This window comes from Zosterops lateralis, assembly GCF_965231275.1.
Source record: "Zosterops lateralis genome assembly, chromosome: 8".
NCBI classification, from domain to species: Eukaryota; Metazoa; Chordata; class Aves; order Passeriformes; family Zosteropidae; genus Zosterops; species Zosterops lateralis.
Window position 1 is genome coordinate 8497640 of NC_139768.1, and position 22581 is coordinate 8520220.

General features: G+C 39.2%; 1 protein-coding gene and 1 long non-coding RNA gene across 9 annotated transcripts in view; one reads left to right on the forward strand and one right to left on the reverse strand.

The window, feature by feature from the left end:
* The window catches only part of SORBS1 (sorbin and SH3 domain containing 1), a gene marked incomplete at its 5' end in the record, with an annotated part of 227404 nt that overhangs the window by 99406 nt on the left and 105417 nt on the right, over positions 1-22581 (forward strand). For all 8 annotated transcript variants that reach the window (XM_083866311.1, XM_083866312.1, XM_083866314.1 and 5 more), the window contains one exon: positions 5378-5436. The remainder of the gene's footprint in view (positions 1-5377; positions 5437-22581) is intronic.
* LOC310912097 overlaps positions 9206-22581 on the reverse strand; it is a 47213-nt gene continuing 33837 nt past the window's right edge. Inside the window, exon 3 of the long non-coding RNA XR_014590616.1 lies at positions 9206-9919. This is a non-coding gene — a long non-coding RNA (uncharacterized lncRNA). The remainder of the gene's footprint in view (positions 9920-22581) is intronic.

The window sequence follows — 22581 nt, forward strand, 5'->3', positions numbered from 1 at the left end:
TCTTTCCAGACCTGACATGTTTATATATACAAAGAATTATGGAGGAATTAAAGAGAGCACCAAAGAAGCTCAGGAATTCTTTCATAAAGCTTGCCACATTTTTAATAAATGGGCATATAGCAGAGACAGTGAAATCTGTTGCTCAATACCATAATAGGCAGTGCAATGCTTTTGCCTCTCTGTGTCATCCTTAACAGACGAATTTATTTTTGGTAATGAGACATTTATCTCTTTCGCGTCTATTAAAAGTCAGTTCTAGTGTCAAAAATCAGTTGGAAATAACATGAAGTTTAATGGTGAAATGTGTTTCTTTTGGATCCTTGTCACAGCTCCATCAAATCCTGGGGATCCTTTTTCGCTTTTTTTTTTTTGGTGTATTTTTGCCTTGCTGCAACATGCATTCCCAGATGATTTAGCTGTTTTTCTGGGAGCATCATATATTGGTGGGACTGTTTAGACTGTGTAAAGAAGCTTAAAGAAATTACTTTCAGGACATTAATTATCATACCATCATTTAAAATAATTGTTTTCCAGCTTTTCTCTTGTGTGGATCCTTTAGGAGTTTTTGTTAGTGGCAGATCCCTCCCTATCTGACTTAAATCTATTGAAAGCAGCCTTGCTTTAATTCATGGTCATCCTTGAAGCAGTCCACAAAAAAACATGTATAAATAGAGCCTGGTTGGACACCTCTGCTGCTGTAGAGAAGGAGTCCACATAGAAGTAATTTGGTAAAATAACACTTAGTCAGAAAATATGGGCTCTCCATCTATTTCTGGTCCTGATACAGTTCAGTTAAGAAAGTATTTTCACAGTTGTGGACTGAGTACTTTGTCATACTTCTGCAGGTCCACAAGCAAACCCCTTTGCTGAATCTGTTGGCAGAGAAGCTTGTGTGGGTGCTAGATGAGTGCAATGGGGCTTTTGTAGGCATTTTTTTGCATCCCGTGGGATTTATTAAATGCCTTTCAATGGGTTTTCAAACTGTTGTATGGCATTCTGCAGGTGGAATGTAATTTTCCTAGTGAGATCTGAAGTACTTGACAACTGGTGAAAAACAACTCCCTCCTTTTAGGTTTGTAAGAATGATTCCTTTAAAGAAGCTGCCTGATGCCTTTATGCACCTCCATCTTGTTATCCATAAAAGAGGGGGAATGGCCAGGATATCAGAAAGGCTTGCTGATGTGAAGTGACCCTGACGCTTATTCCAGGAAGTTTATTTTCAGAAAGTGTTGATTATTCATCCTTTGAGAACCCTTTAAAGTATTTATGATTCATACCAGACACTCCTTTCAGTCTTAATTGGCACCCATCTCATTAAGGTGACATGAGACTAAATACATTGATGCAAGGAATGTTTTGACTCTTTAGCTGATAAAAGTGCTAATTATAAGAACCGCAACCTGTCTAGTAACAGCACTACGGATAACAAACATTGGAAGGTTACTATTCCAGAGGAGTTACGTCAGCCAGCTGCATGGATGAAACATCTTTTCCATGGAAGAAATTGCATCCTACATGGAAGAGATTCTCTTCTGTACTGTACAAATCCTACAATTGTCTTTACCTACCCATTTCCTTTCACTCTTCCGTTCTTGCACAGAAGTTATTCTCCTCATTTGGCTCCTGCTGTACTATAAACAATGCCATCCTTTCTTCCCCCTATCGTCCTACACCCACTTTTGAATAACTATGGTTGTTAAGATTACAGTCCTCATAAGGCTAGAGGGGGAGGACAAAGTGTCCCTTCATCTTCAGCTTCCTTTAGGGATCTTCTCTTGTTCTTTGCATTACATAAGTGATTTTTTTCCAAAGGCATGTTCATGTTTGTTTTAAGACCTCTCAGCAGCAACACTACTGCTGTGCTCCTTGATACTCTTCCTAACTTTTTATTTAAAAAGGCATTGAAAGTTAGTGATTAAGTTGGGGAAAATTATTTACTCTCATTGTATATTGTGAGTAAACCCTTCAGTACCTTGCACAGGGACTGCTTTGTGATAAAAAAGTATAAATGCTCCAAAATGGCAGAGGCAGTGGCAGAACATTGCACTGTTCCATCTCCTTCCTCCCTTCTCCCCAGCCCTCAGGTTTTACAGATGTGGATGCTGGCTCTGATGTGTCACGTACACTGCAGAACAAGGCACATGTATCTTTCACAGGCAGTGTGTGGAAAATGACAGCTATCACATTATTTCAAGTGGTGCAGCAGTCATCCTTTCATCTGCCAAACTGGTTTTTGCAGGTGAGAATTGGCCCTGTGTTAGACTCTTGTGGGTAGAAGGATGGATGTACATGCTCTTTGTTTTCTAATAGGTGTGTGATTCTGTATAGGGTGGGGAGGTGTTTGGTTTAGTTGGTTTCTTTTAAGTGTGGATCATGTTTTGGCAGCATGTTTGAGCTATGGAGTTCAGCTCCATAAAGTCCTAGTGGTTATTCCAGGGCTCTTACCTTGCCTTATCCAGTTTTGCAGATACATTCTCTTTGCCAGGTCTTCAACCTGCTTTATGCTTAAATACTTAACAGGTCTGCGCTTACCAGAAGTATCTTCTGGTATATTGAACAGTGCACAAGAGAGAAGTGAAAAGCTCACAGTGAACAGTAGTTAGGAAGTACAGCAAAGGATGTTTTGATAGTTATGAATGAGATTTCTTCATGAGATGCAGGGAAGGTTGCCCAGAATATCTCCTCCTACCTCTAGCAACTTCCAGTACTGTATCATCTTTAGCAATGATATTTAGGATATGTATTTTTGCTGCTTCAGCCTGGTTATCCCAACATTTCACATTTCTAAATAATTTAGAAAATTTGCTTGAGCCCCATTTTGCATACTCCTTAATTTAATACTTTGGCTACTGTGCTTTCATCTTGCTCAAGCTGTTTGGAAGCTGCAGGGCTGCCACCTAACCAGAAAGATTATTGCACTTACCAGAAAGGAAACCTCTGTATATTTTGCCCGCACCAGATCCTTTGGTAGGGAATGGGTGGCATCCTGGATACTGTTTCTTCAAGCTGTAAATCAGTTTAAAAGCAGAATTTCATTTTGCTGTTGCTACCTTTCCAGCTATTTGGAATGTAGTTGCAATGTGTGTCTGATCATCAGGGATATCTGTAGGAAGTATGTGTTACTGATTGATTGGACTTTCAAAGAATTTCTCCTTCATTGCAGACCAATTGAAAGAACAGTCCTTTACTGCTCTGAATTAATGTTAGATAAGAATAGTTCATGTCAGAGTTATTTAGTTAATGGCAACACCTACTATTGCTGCTATTCATAATAGTGTTTGCTCCAGTATACTTAGGCTTTTGCCTGTTTTGTGGTGCCTGGATAATCCATGATAGCAATTCCTACTGGAATTGGTATGTGTCTCACTGTTCTCAGCCTTGGACTCTACATTCTAGCAAAAACCATATTCAGGACTTTATTTTTTGGAGGGGTGTGATTTTTGTTTTGTTTTGTTTTGTTTTTGTTTTTGTTTCCAGAGTCATTTATTTGTGTGGCTGAGGGTAGGGCATGACTTGAGTGTAAAAGCTTTTGTGCAGGTAAACAATCTGTTTGTCAGATTATAGGCAACCTGTAGTCAGCATTTGCCCCTCAAAAATTAATATGGGGTGGGGGCAAAACTGTGTTTTCCATAACAGCACTGGCATTAGAGCATAGATAGACATTGGATAGGTCTGATCTAGGGTAAGTATAGGACAGAAATGTAAAATACAGCTGTGCCACTGGTAGTGTGCCTCTCTTTTTTTCATTGTTAGTGTTCCTTTACAGGGAGTCCAGCACATCAGTTTGGGTAGAACAGGGTTACTCTTCCCTCTTTACTGGCAGTAAGTGAGAAATAAGGAACTGAATGATACAAGAAGACGGCCAGACTAGGCATGCAGGCAAAATGTGTGCTGGTGAAAGGGGTTTAGGGTGTCAGTGGTACCACATGATACCTGAATGGTATGCCCAGTGGTGTTATGCCATGGCTGTGGTTTACACTATCCAGAGTAGTGGAGTTTATCTTTTGACTATTGAGGAAAACATGGATCAGAAACTGAGGACGTAGAGTGAAGAGGAATGAGTTGTTCCTAGCCCCAGGCCTTACTTCTGGATACCAGGAAGCAGTGAGGCACGTCACTTTCTGAGAGGGAGGAAGGAGTAGGAAAGTTGCAGGGCATTTTACTCCCCATAGCAGCATTGTGACAGGGAGGGAAAAATTCTTTACTGACTAGGGTATCAGCAAGAACATATCAACACATGTGTAAGTCTTGTGATTGAAAAAAGGACCAGTAGATTAGAAAATCTTGGAATCCTAGAATAGTTTGGTTGGAAGGGACCTTGAAGGTCGCCTAGTTCAGAGCCCCACACCATGGGCAGGGATGCCTTCCTGGTATCCACCACCACCCGTGGCACTGTATCCAAACATACAGGTATCCACAGGCTGTGTCCTTGGCAAGTGCCTAAAGAGGCCCCTGACTAAACAGTAAAGGCTGATGTTCTAAGACGGATTTCATTGTATATGAGAACTTTTGTACTGCCTCTCATGTAACTTTGTGATAAAGTACTGGAATGGTCTGCCCAGGGAGGTGGTGGAGTCACCATCCCTGGATGTGTTTAAAAAAAGACTGGATGTGGCACTCAGTGCCATGGTTCAGTTGAGATGTTAGGGCATGGGTTGGACTTGAAGGCCTCTTCTAACCTTGTGATTCTGTGTGATTTGAATTAAACACAACATAGTAAAAGTAATATTAGAACATTCATATATATCAATCAAGCTGTCAGTTTTGTGGAAGCCAGGAGAATTTAGCTATTTGAAGACTTCTATGTTATTTTTAGAAAGTTTAGAACGCTCTTGAAAAAAATCAAATACAATGAGTAGAAGTTACTCTGCATAAGTTGCATGCAGAGTGTTTTCGTATTTATCTCTATTTTAACCTGTTATGGAATCTTGTACCTTCTTGACACCAAGTGAGTCTGTAGAGGATGTATTAGATCAAAACACATTCCTGTCTCCAAATGCTAACAGCAGCACATTCAGTTCTCTGGATTTCAGCAGCTAAAGTAGGTGTTGCAGAATTTTGGCACTGCTTCTCTTTACAGAATGATAAACACAAATTATGTTGCCTTGGGTTTTATACAGACATGGAGGATCTTGTCTTATAAAAGCTGATTCATAGACAAACGGTGACTCTTAGCTTTAAAATATAACAGGGCTAGTTGAACTGATGGGCTACAAATAATTGTCAAATTTTCTTGCTTACCCTAGGGTGGGTAAAAGCCTTCTTTTATATTAAACTGAGAAGGATTTTTTTTTTTTTCCTGACGGCTGCATTAGATTATTGTATTCTATAATACTTACTCTTGTTTTTGGTTTTTTTTTTTTTTTTTCTTTTGCAGGAGGATTCTAGAACATACCTGTAGAGCTGCAGCTTCTCTTTCTCCACGCTCTGCCAAAGGTATGTAAATGTACATTACACACTGTTATTCTCCTCTGTGTTCGTCTAAATTGCTCTATGGACATTTCCAGAAAAGTGGCATTCAAATATGTTGGCAGGAGATGACTACTTCCTTGCTTTTTGAATGCAGTGTTTCAAACACAATTCAAAGTTCTTCTCTAGAGAGTTGCATTGAATCAGAACTAAACTTGAGAATTCAGATGAATGCACACAGCAATGCTTTTGTACACTGTTGCAAGTGATGTTCAAGTTTAGGTTGCCTGGTAATAGATGACAGGTGTTTCAGATGTTTGAAGAACAAGAACATTGCTATTTAATAGCAGGTGGACACTGGTTTCAAAGTATCTGTTAATTAATGATTCCCCTTATAACTTTCTAACTCCTGAGCAAAAAACGTGGCATAAGGGAGGCACTATCTCTTTCCCTTGGCAAGTCTGGGAGTTGTCCTTGCTCTCTGTAAGAATGACTGGATTTCTAGTTGGGCACTGAAACAAGACTGCATTGTTCCTCCTCAGCAGCTCGGTACCTGAAGGAGATTTTTACCAGGAGAAGTGCCTGACATAGAGAGAATGATTTCAAAAAATGTGTAAAGTTTTGACCTAAAAATAGAATAATGTGGTAAATAAGAACCCGATGTTCAAAGGTTCAAAGCTGTCTTTACTGTCTATTTGGTTGTATAACTTGGAAGAATTAAAACAGCTTTTATGGTGATAATTACTAACATATGATTGCAGAGTTAAGAGTAAAGAATAGTGTTTTTCTATAAATATCACTGTAAAAGCCCATAATACAGTATGATATTATTTGTATATATGTGTATATAAGTACAAAATTCCCAAGTAAAATTCTAATTTCTAATGAACTGTACATGTCAGCTTGAGAGTGCCTGCCTTGCCACAGAAAACAACGTATGATGAGGAACAGTGGGACTCTTTTTTGGGTTTAGTGGTATTTTTGTGTTTTTTTCTTCCTTTTGAATAGAGGGTGGGAAGTGGTTCCTTTGAACTATTATACCACATAAGCTTTGACTGCAATTTTTACTCCTCTCTGTACCTTCTAAGTGTACACCACCCTCTTGTAGCTGGAGCTGGTGGTGACCCAGGTTCTCAGTGAGCCATAGTCAGGGAAGGTGCTGGTTCTCTCTTTCAGCAGTACAGGAAATGTAAGCACTTTCTAGCTCTGCATTTGCAATGCCAGATATTCCCTGACCTTGTGTGAACTCACCAATGCTTTTCTGCCTCCATAAACCCCTCTTTTCAGTGTGAGAGAAAGAACTGAAAATGAGTCGAATTAATTTCCACAAAGTTTTCCTAAGTAATTCTCAGCCACCCCTGGATTTTCCTGGAAGACTGCTATACAATAGGTCTTTGTCTCAAATGGATTTATTTATTATTTTTCAATCTAAATGCCTTGACCCCAATTTTAAAGGGCTTCTTAGTCCCCAAGGCTTACCAGTTCATCTTGAAATAAACCTTTTGAAGACATGACTTTTCTGTGAATACACAAGGCATCATAATTTAGTTCATACCAGAATAAATGGAAATTAGTCAAATCGTATCTGAGTCCAAACTGGTTACATTTTAAAGGAATCAGAGACAAAGCAAAACATCTGAATGCAGTTTTCTGGTTTCTACAGAAATACATTGTTGTGAATTGGGTCTGGATTCCTTGACAAAACTAATTCATGGGCAAAGGGCACACTTTCAGCAAAAGGTTCAGAGTTCCTACAAGCTATGAGCTCTGAATTAATAATGTAAGATTAATTGCTCAGTTTTCTATTCTTTTTATTATTTATTTGAGTACTTGAAACTGTGTTCTTTAGAGGCAGTAGAAAACTGCCTCTCCAGTAGAAAACAGATCTCCATCTTTTCTTCGTTTCAAATTAGTTTGCATTAAGCACAAAGGCATTGTACCACTTGTCCAGCTCATGATGCAACAGTTAATATAATTTCAAAATAATGTTCCTCAAACAATGAGGGCTTCACCAGAAGATTTACATTCTCCTGTGAAAATCCTCTCATATATGACCTCTGATATTTGATGAGCTGGAAAGTTTACAAAAATTACTACATCTTTAGGAGAAATATTCCTGACACCAGTTACAGCAGGTAGAGAGCTGGGGACATGTTTTGGTGCAAGTGCTGAACATTTGCAACTGGGTGGGAATTTCTGTAAAGAGTTCAGCTTTCAGTCATATAGGGGCAGATTTTCTAAAGTGTTTCTGGTTCTGATCTTTCTGAAAATCTCTGTCCCTAACTCATTTGCAACAAGTAGCCTTTCTCCTGCCTCCCCCTTCTTTTAGATCTGTAATAATCATCACTTGATGAGTTATGTACACCTTTCCTCCCAAGCAGATTGTAATTTACACCAAATCTGAACTCTGAAAATTCTGTTGGCTACAGGTAAATAGGTGTTGACTACTACTGAAATCTCTTCATTCAGACTTTAAAAGTCTACTTTTAAAGACTGAAGTGGTGGCATATGTTTTATGCTTCATAAGAAACTTTTTAAAGTCCAACAGATTTCACTGTACAGGATTTTTTCCTAATAGAGTTGTCTTTTGCTTGGACTTGCTTCTACCTGATTTAGCTATCTTTCTTTCCTAATTCACACTTCCAGCTGGGAAAATCTTCTCAATTCATCTCTTGGTCAAATTCTCTTTCAGGGCTAAGACATCAAGAGTACTATTATTGAAACTATATTAAAATTAACGGAAAAGAGAACCTGATCCTAGGACACAGTGTTGGAAGGGGATGGCTGGATGGGCACCACCCAGCACTCCTCATTTCAGAGCCCCTACAAACACAACATGACAGTGGTCCTTTATATCCTTGGATTTCATGGCAACAGGGCACAAATTGTTAAGATTATGGGATAAGACTTGTCATCACCAGTCTCACCATTAGGAACAACCTGATGTAGAAACAACAAACCCCAAAGATTTTCTTTCACAGAGATTGTGGAAATTTGTGATGTGGTTTGTTTGTCTCCATGAGTTTTAGCATGAGACTTGATGACAGGTAGGCCTGACACTCCTGCTGTTCTTGTTGCATTTTCTCCATTGACATCACTATTCATTGGCCCTGAGGCCAAGACTTCATTCATTCCCTGTTTGCTTCAGCAGTTGCTGCTTGTGGGGTGTGCTTGTGCTGATGAATTACTCAGCTCCTGTTTGGTGCCTGAAATAAAAACTATGGATCTGTTCTGCCACTGGCGTTTCTGTTTCACAATTAATTCTGCACAGGAGGTGATACAATCAAGCCCCCATGAAAACCATGCCAAGAGCAGAGTGGAAAGAGGACAAGACCATTTTATACTGTAGTTAACATTAAGGAGAAAGCGAAGATGTGAAAGATTTGTTTAAAGTGTTGTGACCTTGCGAGTCTGGAGATAGATAACATAGAGGAGACAAGGTACAGTGGCTGTAGCTGAATACAACCTCACCTCCACAGTGCTAAGCTTTCAAACTCTATCCTGTTTCAAACGTGGAAAGAGCAGATGAGGCCATTTCCGGTACTATGATGGTTCATGGTTCATTAGACTACTTCAGCTGTTGGATCCTTTAGCTTTGAAACTGCAGTGTCACCAAAACCCTGCATTTTGTTTTATTCCAGAAGCTTCTGACAGTCAGCAAGGATTGTATCCAAACAGTCCACTGAGTATTAGCACACAGCTTGTTCCAGCAAATGCATTAGTACCTATTAAACATTTACACAGCAGCATAAAGTTAGACAAGGATTCACAAACATAAATAAGACCTGTTCTTTGCACTGTAGAGTCACCAGTCTCAATCCTGCCTAGATAATAACAGAGAGAACAGCTGCTCATAGGAGGAAGGGTGAGAAATGTTGGAAGGAAAAGTGATTTCTGAGAAGGTGGTGACTGGAGACGGGGATTTGCAGGTCTAGGAACCAACAAATCAGAAGGTGTAAAAAGAGTGAAAATGGGAAATGAAGCAAGATAGCAGGTTTAGGAGGTAGTAAAGAATGGAAAAGAAGTTGTTAACTATGAGATAAGTTTGAATATGAAGTGGCCAGGAATGGATAGGAGAATTTGCTCTTGCCACGTTTTAACATTGAGGCAATGTGTTCAGTATGCAGATCTGATAGAAAGTGTCTTGCAAGTATTGAGGATGGGACAGAATGGAGTAAAGTCTTTGTCTTTAAAAGCAGTAGTATAGTTTCTTTGGCCTGATCAAAATGCAAGTTTTCTTCATTACCTTTTGGTCTTTGGAGCTCTACACCTTTTTTCCCTTCTCTGTGCTCCACCTGGGAAACTTCTTTTATTATTTGGTCCTTCCAGAACTGAATTTCTTTTCCCTAGGTTAATACTGAATTCTTGAGACTTTTTGCAGATTTTTTTTTTTTTTAACAGTGGTATCAAGGAATTGAAAACCAAAGAGTTGCACAGATATTTTTATCTGTTGCTTGCCATGTCTCCTATATGGGAGCAATCTTGACCATCTTGCTGGGAAGCTTTTCACCTATTAAAACAAATGAGTCCAAGTTTTTAGTAGTTCATAAAAAAATTTCATGTCAGTGCTACAGAATCAGGCAGGTTTCTGCCAATTTTGCTTGGTGGTACCTTGAAGTTTATCTGAGATCTGGGCATAGTTAAAGACTCTGAGTATACAACCTTAAACATATGTAGCATTAATGTAAACTTTTGACTGTTTATGAAGTATCAGAAAGTGAAGTGACACAGCTCAAATCTGGAGAGAGACTCTGGGTAACGCAGAAAATGAAATGCAGGACTTTGCCAAGGGCTTTTCAGTGCCTACACACCCATTTTGTTCCTGTAATAAATCTGCATGTGGCATTTGGAAAGCAAATTTTTTCTTCACCCAATGCTCCACATAATATTCTCAGACTATTATACTTCTTTTTGCTCTCCCTCACCCCCACAGTAATTTTTAATATACAGATATCAGAGGAGTACTAAACATTTGGCTGAATGCAACAGCTTTTATTGGAGCCCTTGTGGTATGTGGGAAATCACATGCTGGAGAGCTACTTTTCACAGACAGCAAATTCAGGAGTAATGCTGTCAGAAAGGGGGATGTCCTGCCACCAGCTTTTGTTCTCTGACACGTTGCCAGTGAAGTGAGGGGGCTGGTCACTCTGTCTGCCCTGTCCCCTCTTGCCAGCTCAAGGTTATTTGTGAGGGGCAAGTGCCTCAGCTGCAGGACATGCAGAAACTCCTGACTGAGACCACAGTCAGGACTTTAAAGAATGAAAACCCTATTGACGAATATTTTATGGACTGTCTGTAGTTTAGACAAAATTTGCATGACTTTAGGTTCTGGTTCCGGGTTTGTAGGTGCTTGGGATCTTCTGCTAATCTCCCTCTTGGCAGCTTTGTCACTGTATGCTGGGATGTTCACCCACTCCTTGGGGCAGGGCTGTCCCAGGGGCTTTGGGAATGTGGTTACTGATCCTTTGGTACACTGATGACCCTGTTCAGGACTCGACCTAAAGTGAGTAGACCTGCTGAGGGAAACATAACATTGCACAGGAGGAGATAGAACCACTGCACCCATCCCTTTCCTGCAAAACCATCTCTACATGTGAGTGACTGGAAGTTGTACTACCTTACAGTGGGTGTTTATAGTACTGGTCCAGCTGGAGTTTATTGGTTTTGGTCTGATCTACAGTTAACATAAGCTTATGAAACTGGCTTCAATTGGGCTGATATCAAAAGCAATTTTTGAGAGATGAAGCAGAGTGATGGTAATTTGTATAAATGTCTACTGCCACTGCAGGCACTGGTGCCAAGGAATGACAGATGGAGAGTGGGAAATGTCACAGAGAAGGGGGATGGGACCTGTGAAGTACCTATAAACTTAAGATTTGCACCTGTAAATAGGTCTTCAGTGGCAGCTAATAAACAGAAGGATGATTAGAAGGAAAAGCAGCAAGTAATACAGATATTAATCTTGCTTAACAAAGTATTTCTAAGAAATAAAATTTAATCCAGAAAGAAAGCCAAAAAAATACCAAAGCCAAAGCTGATCATCTGAAGGTGAAATGGAAACTAAAAGCACTGCCAAGGTTAAGGATTATTTTTGTCTCCTGCCCATGTATCATGGAGGAAAAAGCAGAGACTTGTTTTTTGCCTGCCCCAGAACCAAGCTGGACAAGTTGATTAAGGGATACCTTAGTATTGGATCTGGGGGTGGGGAAGAAAATAGACAGTGAAACATGTGGAAAACATCTGGTCCAAGGAGGCATTTTAGAGTTAGCTTAGGCAGGAGGGAAGGAGGAGCAGCTGTGGAGACTGCAGGGACCACCAGGGCTGCAGTAATAAACAGGAGAGAAAAGGAGGCAGAGCTAGGATAAGACTTCAGCCCAATCAAAGAAATAGGCAGAGGGAGGACCCAGACTGCAACTTTGTGACCAAGAGACCTCTCTGGTCCGGAATGAAAGTGTAAATTTGGAGTGTCTCTGGGCAGTGCACTGCCTTTGAGTTAGACTCATACCAGGGAAAGGAACAGGGTGCTTGCTTTGGATTTGTGCTGAAAGCAGGGTAGGTGGTAAACATACAGAACCTTTTATCAGAAATGGTGTGTCCTTCATGGAGGGGGAGATATCAATCGGGAGGAAAATGATCTACTTGGAGAACATTAAGCCAGCCAAAGATGAATGGTGCTAGGTTACGGCTTCCAGACCTTCCTCTCTTCCTTGGGAGTCAGTTCAGATTTTTGTTTCTTGCTCCTTAGAAGGGCCAAGTGCATTGCTCTGGAAGTACAAGCTTACCTGTTCCCTAGTACCTTGTTTTTTGAACCTAAGTTGTTCTCTTGGCTTTTACTTTGTTGCACTGAACTGTAAAAGATCTTTTGAGTTCTTCTGTGGATCTGTGGTTTCAGGACTGGTATAAACTGTTCCAAGGCCTGGATGGTACTGAAAGAACATGTCCCTATCCCAACTTCACCCTTACTTTGTATTAGCTCTAGTGCTGATGTGACATGATCAGGTGAACTGAGAATGAATCCAGCTGAAAACTTACCCAGCAAAGAAAAAATGGTGCCTCACAGACATGGAGAAGCTACTACGTGCCTTTGTCAAACCAGAGGAATACCCAGCTGCAGCTTTCCCAGAATTGCTGATTGGTTTTTTGTATGTGACCCTGAGGCTTCTGGTACTGATAAAAGCTTTTGCATTATATAAATCAGTGATCTGCTAATATGTGGCATCTCCCAGGGCCTATTTTTCTGGAAAGTAAATTTTCCCTCCACATACATTGCTGAAATTACACTGTCCTTGTTTCTCTCATCTGACTTCATATCCTTTGCATGGTGCTCATAGGAGACTGGTCCAAAGCTCATTGAGAGCAGTTACATGATCCATGTTACTGATAGCAGACTTTGGATCAGAAATAAATTCATTCATTATGCCTTGCAGTTGTACTGTTTATACTCCACAGGTCAGTTTCTGTATCCCATGGTGTATCTATCATTAAAGACAAGTTAAAATAAAATTCATCCTATGCAGCCCATTGCCTCTATTATCCTTGAATTTATTGGTAGTTCTTCCTATACTTAGAGGACCCCTAGAACTGATCTAATCCCTGTTTTCCTTTTTTTAGATGAAGGCATCTGAGAGGGCTTGTACATTAACTATACAATAGTATACTCAAACTATACTATAATTCCAGTACAGCTCATTCCGTGGTTGTGCTACACCACCATTATCATACTAAGACACCAGAAATTGCAATTGTGGGATTGCTTCCTTGCAAGTTGAAAAGAACTGTGCACAGATGGGCAGAGTTATAATAATGGATTTTGGTTGGGACTAATGTCTTTTTCCAGCGTAGGTGGGCTGGAGAAAGAAAACCAGCTAAACTTTCCATGAACCACATTAAAAGTTTTCCTTCCCTGCTGGGAAAAGCCGCTCCCAAAGCAGAATGCTTTCAGGGTGGGTGGGGAAGGGAGAAGGGAAGCTGTTCACCATCCAGTGAACAGATTGAGACTGTTGAGGTTCTGCTCAGCATCTGAGATGCTTGATCACATTGCCTCAGCCAGCTAGTTCTCCAGGTTAGGTCAGTCGCAGTTTGGTTCCTTAAAGCATGTGCATTTTATTTTATTTTTTTAAAATGGATTCTGAGAAATGTGAACCTTCTTTGCTCAGGGAAGGTATTAAAATATCCCGTGGAACTTCAGGTTATGCCTTGCAGTTTGCGATGACCTCGGTCAAAATGAACCTTTTCTTCCATGGTCACGTAAAATGCTCTACAAAGGCAACTTGTTGCTCTCTGTTGAGAAAATTCTTGTTTCTTTAAAAGATGGCAGTGCTGAAGAACATGTTGTACATGTTAGGCTGAAAGTGGGAATTGAGAGCTTGAACACCTTGATTATGTCATAGAACCGTTGGTCTAAAGACAAAGTTAATAATATTATGTATCTTGAGTTAATAATTACAGGTATTACTAAAATCAGTGTGAATTTTCCAGAGATAACAGCATCACTAGTAATACAGTGCATGCCATTCCAAAACCAAAAGTCTAAGGTTGTTGTTTTGGTGCATTTGGCCATCTAGTCCATTTTTAGTGCAACTTCCCCTCTCTCTCAGTATTGAATTTGAATAATTGTGAATGTTTCCAGAAGGAAACAATTGGTGATGTAAACTGTATAACAAAATGTGGCAAAAGAAGATCTTCTTTTTTAATATCAGGGATGACTGCATTATGTTTCCAGAATGAGACAGAAAGTTTTCACTTTTCAGCTTTGGAATCCTTTCCTTTCCTTGAAAAATTGTTCTTTCTTCTGCTTCCTCTTCCTTGATCTAAATAGCTGTCTTCCTCTTTCCTTTTCATCTCTTTGCTTCACCCAGCAGAAAAGAGGGTAAAGAGAAAACAGAATTGGGAGAAATTCACTGGTATCCCAAACTTGATTTAGTACTTTAAAGTAATATGTATTTTTTAAATGAGACAAGATGAAAACTCAGAGGAGCTGCACAGAAAATCTTGTTGGATTGCAGTTGCTGCAAAAATTTATTATGGTGTTTCAGCTCATAACACAGGTGTAACTCTCATCAACTGGACCTGCTGAAGGTTATCCATTTGCCCCTTCAAACATGACAGCAACTTCCCCAATCTGTAAAAACACTTGTGTTTGAAGGCTTTGTGCTAAGGTACTTGTTCAGAGGAAAACAGCATTTACTGAATGAGAATTTTCCTCTGTAACACCTTGGGACTTCCTTTCCAGTTGTTGAATTGTCAGAAGTCTGCTTATTTTAGGGAATTTTAATAAAGTTGCCTTATGAAGAGGAATGCCTGTGCATACAGAAGCATCCCAGAATATGCCCCATTAGTATTGATCTCTCATTCATCTATTGAACAGAATGTATGATTGTCCTTTGGCCCTTGTTTTGATAACCAGCATTCCAGTGAGTAGCACCTACTGCACTTAACTCCACCAGTCATTTCCTTAATGTCTTCTTATATAAGAGTGTAGTTGCAGCTAAAGGAAGATAATAAGATTTGCTCTAAGCCCCTCTGGATTTCTCTTGATTTACCATGCAACTTTTAATTAAAAGAGGTAAGGAGTGAGGAAGAGAGATCTCATCAGTTTTAGCCGAGTTGTGAAATAGAAGTTAAGACTGCATCTAGGAAATGATAATTGTCCCAAAGTTACTTTTAATTCTGTTGGTTCTCTAGCAGTAGGTACATGAGAGAGTGAAAAGGAGAAAGGATGGACCTGTCAGGAATAGGAGACTCAGACTCAAAGCTTCCAGACACAAATGGATCAAAGATCAGGACCTGAAGATTATTGATTAAGGTCTGTGCAGGAGGAAAGAGAACATTTGTTCTTGTTCTATCAGCCTCTACCCTGCCAGGGAGGGGATGGCACTTACCCTTCAGGTTGGGTGAAGTGAGGGAGGGGGTAGGAGTAGGAAGCAAACCCTTCTTTACATTTGTGTCTCTACCATTTTTCAGCCTGTTAGCACTGGAACACTTGGATTTTTTCCAAAAGGCTATTTCAGCATAGTGTGAAGCCTTACACAGGAAACGTTCATTTTCCCAGGTAGACCAAGACGTCTGTGATTTGTTTCTGGTGACCACACATCCTGTGCAAGCATAGGATCTTGACCAGCCCAGGTTTTAGAAAACATCTTTCTCTTTGTGAAACTCTTCAGCGGCTGTCAATGATGGCATCAGAACTTTTTTTTAACATGAAGACAAATCCTGACCAAGAGAACAGGATCAGACAATAACCTGGATTATTTAGACAAGAAGTAACTGAAAATGAGTAGTGTCTGTATTTTACAATGTGGACAGAAAGCAGTAAATATTTATCTGTTCTTTCCTTCCCTTTGAAATAAACACTTAAGACTCTGCTGTCATTCAGATAATCTGTTTCTATACTAACCCCTCTCTTTAAGGGAGACATCTATTTCCTATTACAACCATATAGAGACCCTGAACTAAAATATTTTGCATGCCTTTGCAGGCCTCCAGGAAACATTAAACACACTGAGACAGACAAAAAGCTAGGAAGCCCCTGTTTAAAATTAGGAGCAAAGAAGGGAAACAGGGTTTTTGTCTGCTTTTCTCAGACTTGATATGAAAAGAATCTCGAGTCAATTTACTTACTTTGCATAAAAGTATCTTGTTTCTCAGTATTAATTCAGACAAGCTGTTGTACCAGCAAGACTAGTGGGCAGTTACCCTTTTACCACACAATGGCCACTCTGAGAATATTTTTAAAATATGTCTCTTTAAAAAAAAAAAAAAGCAAAAAACAAAACAACAACCTTGATTGCACAATCTGTTTGCTAGTTGCTGCTCTAAGAACAGCCAGCTTGCCTTACACCAAAATATGCTATTTGATAATATATAAAAAGCACATATGTATTTAAAATAGGTTTGCTGCAGTAAGATTTCACTATCAGCATGCATTAGATTTTGCAACTGTAGGCAAAGAGAGAGCAGAAAATAGGAGTAATAACTGCTAAAATGATTGTGGAAAAGCTCCTGTTGGTAAATAACTTTGCCCATGAAAGTAGATACTGGAGTAGGTATACTGGAGTGAACAGGGAACAGTCACAAGTGCAGAAGTTTGAAAGGGTGCTGCCCTTTAGAAGTAGAAAGTCACTTTAGGATGACTTTTAAGGATAGTACCTAACTCCTGAATTGTGGTTACCAGTCAAAATTTCCAAAAAGTTGTGCTACCCTGTGCCTTGATGTACATAGTTAGTTCCCAATCTGTGAAATGGACCTAATAATACAGACAACTTGTCATTAAGGAGCATTGTAAAAACTAGATAAAGGGGAGTATGAGAATGGGCACAGTTGTGGCTCAAAGATCTTTCTAATGTAGGCTGCCATTCTGGCAGTGGTCAGTGTCACTGGTTTAGGGGAAGGATTAATGTAAAGGGCAAATTCAAATTGGTACCACACCTGAGATATCCACACCTTCTGGTAACTTGTGGCTGAGAGCTTCCCAAGCCAAAAATTCTAGGATTAGAACTGTACTTTCATTTTTTGAGTTTGCTCACAGAGTGGATTTCCCCATGATCATGGGCAACAAGCTCTGCAATCCTTCTATGAATAATGTGAAAAATAACTTCATTTTGTTTGGTTTAAGACTTCTGCCTAAATTTTGGGTTCAGTGCCCCTTAGTTCTTGTTACCAGAAGGAATGGATTGCCATTCCCAGATTAGCATTTTTGGTGCATTTCATGATTTAGTAGAACACTCTCATCTCCCCCCTGCCCGCTCTTTCTCAGACTGAAGAATCCTTGTTTATCCAGTGTCTCCCGGTGAAACACTTGAGAGGAGCTTTCATTGTTCTTAACCTCCTTCCTCTGTTCTTTATCTAGTTTTAACTTTGAGGTGCTAATCTGTAAGAGACATGCTATCAATTCTAAATGTTGCTATCAGTGAGCTCGTATTTGTTGTTTGCTTGGGTCTTTTTGGTGGGGAGTTATTTGAGATTAATATTACATTGTGTGAAGATTTAAGTGTACTTGCACTACAGCTTGTACGGTGGAGAGGGAGGTCTGTTAGGGATCTGTTTTCCCCTAGTGAGATGTAATGATTTTGAAAACAGAGACCTGACTATCCACTGTTATTTTTATTATTAAGTGTAGCTAGAGTCACTTTCTTAAAGAGCAATGCCAGAGGAAGAGGGAAATTCAAAAGAGAATTTTTTTTTTTTACTGAGACTCCAGAATGAAATGAGTTTACACCTAAGAAATTTAACAAAAAAATATGTTTGGACATCCTCTTCCTTTCTACAGCAGCTGTTTCCACTCTGTATTTTAATGAGTGGGCTGAACTAAAGTCTTTGGGGAAGGGCTTTCCCCTCCCTCCCCCCCCCTTTGGTATCCCTATGTAAAAGGCTGCACTACAGTATCACGCTCTGTGCTTCTGTTGAATGAGTAAATGCCTATGGCTAGAGAGGAAAGGAAAGGCTTCATCATGTTCTCAGCTAGTCAAGCTCCTTAATGCAATCTTTTAAAAATTTTTCCTGGATATTCCACTGATGTGATTTTGGCTGCAAGAAGTAAGTATTTAAAACTTCAGAAGGTTTAAGACCATTCCAATCTCTTATAAATTTTCTGCCATAAATAGCTTGTGGAGTAACTGCTGGTTTTGGAGGTAGATTCTGTTTCAATTACTTCATTTTATATTTCCTGTTAACTGTTTGTGTATGTTCTGTATGATTTTTAATTTCCTTAAAGTTGCATACTGAGATTCTTGGAGGAAAGTAGCTCAAATAGTGCTGTCTGTGAAGTGTAGTGGAAAGGATTGATTCCCTTTTACTGTTTAACAAAATGTGACTGACTTATCACTACAGATATTATTTCACAACTACTTTTTGAGTCTTAGACTTCTTGATTCATCTCTGCCCCCTGAGTCACTTTATTTTTTTCATTCTGGTTGTGTAGTTTTATTCAAAGTCCAATCAGTCCCTCTTATGTGTGCTGAGAACATCTGCTTTGCAAGCCTCTGTGTGCTTTCATAGTATTACAGTATTTTTTCTTTTATATGATTTCTCATACAAAGCAGAACTGAGAAAATGGTGAAAGCAGCGGCACTTTTTTTTTGCCTTCTGCACTAGATTATGTTCACTAAGCTCAGCAAATAGCAGAATTCCCCCTGGAGTACTGGGAAACAGCCCAAACTCACTACAGTTGCATTTTGCTAGACTATTCTTGTAGTAGGCTTTTCTTTTTTTCTTCTTTTTCTCTTTTATGGTCTGCTGAAATTCTTTCTGTTGTAACTGCATTCCTGATCAATTCCATCCTCAGATAGGCATCTCTTGCCTGTTAAATTTTCCCAAATGAATATGAAATGAAAGTAAGAGATGCCATGCATAAACTGCAAATTCAATTTGAGATTTATTGTTTTTTTTACTAAAACTAGAAGATGGGTTCATTTTCAAGCCTGCTTAATGATTTAATTAATTTGTAGCTTAAATTATTGTCTTAATTTTACGGAAAGTCAAGGCTGACCTTAAGCCTTTGAAACTTGAAGTTTGGGTTTAATTCTAGATTTCTCAGTTGCAGCTGGAACAATTTAGGGCCAGACTCAAACTTGATGATTTGACTCAATAATTAGTAGCACATTTCAAACATTATGAATGAGAGTTTGGGTTAGGTCTTTCTCAGTTATTCTGGCATAAATGTGGGAGTATTGCTTTCATTTCAAAAGTTCAAGTGTCTGTGAGCATGCAGATGCTTGGATTTTAAGACCAAGCATTGTGCTTGATACCAGGGCAGGTTCTTCACTCTTGTTTTCCGATTTTATTCTACTCCACTAATCACCTTGCATTTGTCCTCACCTGAGACTGGCATGGCAGCATGGCCACAAGTAGCTTAGGTTGTGGAGAGAGCCCAGCAACTGCTCTTGGGTACTGGAGCTCTTCCACATGCTCTGGTTTAAGAAATTAAAACTAGTTAATCTGGATTTCATTCTGGCATAGCTCCAGGCTATGAACAGCCCCTCTGTTCTAGTTGGGAAAACCAAGATTAAGTTAAGCAGAGAGAGGTTATAGTAAGTCCAGGATCATTTTAAAGCCACCTTGATTTAGGTAGATTTGGGTGATAGCTGAAGATAGTAATCCTGTCTCTTGCTCATGATTGACTTCAACTTTAATGTTTCCTCTAGGTATTTATCATCTTGGCTAGTAATTTATGGTCATTCTGAGAGGCTACAGAGTGAGCTACATTCTATATTGTTGCACATAAAGGGCTGCCTGCTGCTGCTCCCAAGTGGAGTCCCACTCTGCAGCATCTGTGAGTGCTTTCTCAGTTCTCCCATCAGTGACTTGACATGGCTGCTAATGGTCTGAGCTCAGCAGGCTGAACAGCCCTGAACACCATGACTCAGTTTTCTGTTAAGTTTTTCCAGAATATTTTCTTGACATTTAAATGACAAGTTTGTTATTCTGCAACTTCCTAAGGCATACAGTTCAACAGAGACAGTCATTTAGAGGAAGAGCCAGAACCCAGAGTGTGGCTAATGGCTTTTAAAGCACCTTGTAGAGAGCTTACTGCTTGCTCTGCTGAGGAGATTTCCATTGAGACTCCTTTGAGGTGACTGAATGGTCTCCCCTTAGGTAAAATATCCTCTCTATATAGCCATTATATGATTTAATGTTTTGCACACCTATGTCTCTGTCACAAGTGAGGGAAAATAACTACATGGAGGCATAACTGGGCACAGCAGCCTTGTCCAGCCTCCCCTGTGGCAGCTGAAAATGAGCTTTGGCAGTGAACTGAGGCTCACTAAGAGGAGCAAGTTAGATATCAATCTCTGTGTATTTCTAGCATTTTATATCATCTGTCTTCATTAAATTTCCCTACCTACAGGTAGTAATGTAATTTCCCTACCTATAGGTAGTAATGATGCTTCATTTATCTGTATTGGCTATAAACTAGTCTGATAGGGTGTCTAGTCTTATACACACCTGGCACATTAGGGATAGGATTTGACTGGACCTTTAGGTAATGCTGTGATACAAAATATTGCAAAATGAAAACCTTTCAGGTAGCTGCTTTTGTCTGTATTTATCCATATAAAAGGCATATGCTGAATTAAAGAACTGCTGAAAACTTTATTAGAAGAGTCATATCTGTCACACAGAGCATGTCTGTTTTTCTTCTCTTCAATCAATACACAGAATTGAGAGATTTGTCTCTTATTTTTGATAGTAATTTCTGGTAGTATCTAAAGGGAGGGAAGCATAGATTTGTATATTGATGTCCCTTTCTATCCACACTACAGTGATGTTTAGTACGTGATCATATGTTAATATAACTTCAAAAATTATTTTTAGATGTAATTAAAATATATTGGCTCTTTATGTGGTAGATTCCCCAGGACCAGGAGCACATAACTCAGGGCTGTCCAGTTTTATAAGAAATCCCATCCGGCCCCTGACTTGATTAATTTTTGAGTTCCCACAGTTGCATGTTCTGAGCAACCAAGACTTCTAGGACTCACTTAATTTTTGCAGAGAATAAACTCTGGAGCCCGGGCGGTTTTGTCTATATCTCATAATTTTGCCAGGTAATGAGAAACCTTTGGCACTCAAATCTTTGCTAACCTGTTTTGCAGCTTGCTCTCAGACACCTCTTCAGGGTTTTCATTCTCACTCAGTGTCCTAATATTTTCTATGTGACAAAATAATTCTCAACTCTCCTGTTTCTCATGTTGAGGTAAAAAAGTTGAAGAAAATGGGTAAACAGCAAGTTTGTGTCCTCATTAATGAGTAATAGACAGGGGGCAATATAGTAAAAGATTTATAGACAGTATTACTTAAATGTGATTTTCTACTTGATGTAGAAGTGATACTTTAAAGATTTCATGAGATTAATGAATTTGATGAAGAATAGAATGCATAGAAAGGCTGTCATTCATGAAGTAATAAAAAGGTATAGGTGCATTTTTCTTTAAATGTCCACAGTATTCTTATTCTTCCCAAATTATTCATGTCACAAAGTCAGGATGGCTGGAGTAGGAGAGAAGATGGGGTTCTTAGAAGTAAAGGAATCATTATTGATGCTGTCAGAAGTCAAATGGCAGTGGGAATCACTTAGAACCTATATTTTTCTGTATTACACTTCCTACATTATTTTGTGATTGGACAGGCAAAGGCACACTTTCTGTTTGGGATCTGTAAGGCTGCAAGTACTGGCACAGATCAGATTCCGTGTTGAGAGGCACGACTCTACAGCAACGAACTGAGACCTGGATTAACAGCATTTATTTATCAAATATTGAAATTATTAATTATTAAAATTAGAATATTAAAATCAGTTATTCTGGGTTGATACAGCAGTAAATCTCTGCTCTTGAATCATGATTCTGTGATTGAGTTGATATAAATGTTGTCTGGAATATTCCAAGAGAGCATGAAAAATAAATGTCAAAATCTGGTTGGTTTCAGGTGGAGAGACTGAGTACTTAACACAGTGATAGATGTGCAAAGCTTTTATAGGGTGTTGATCAAGTTTTTAAGTGTTTGAAAAGGAGTCTGGCAGTTCTAGTTCCGTTTTTTAATTGAGAAAATGAGATGCTGCTTTCTAGTGCAGTGATTCTAGAAGGCTGGGAATAAAGTTGAGATTTCCTGAATTCCAGTTCCTTAATGAGCTGTGTGAGAATCTTAGTCCCCCTGAATTATCTTCAGGGAGGAGATATCACACTGAATTGTGATTACTTAGCAACTCTCTGAATCAGAACATCCTAAAAAGTTTGAAAGGGAGCGTCATCAGAAAATTGGTTTTTCTGAAGGCAGATCTGGTAGTCTTCAAAAATATGGAGGAAAAGGGGAAACATATCCATTAATTCTCTTTGCACCTTACAGTATTGCCAGGGGCAGGATATTGTCCATGGTAAATTCCACATGCTTCTGAGTAATGTCATATGGATGTGTAAGCTTCTATACAATGTTTCTTTTATCCTAGATCTTTTCTTGGTGTCGTAATTGGATTTTTTTTTTTCTGTCTTAAATATCTGTTTCTTATAGGGAAGAGGAAGACAGCTGTAATGTTCCCCCCATAAATCATGTGTAGTGAGAGGAGATGTGTTAGAGGTTTTCTTGTGATCAGCAACTCTTAAAAATGGCAGAACATCTCTGTTTCATGCACACTAATGGGCTGTAAATAGGAAATTGTCCAAGAATAACCATAGTTTT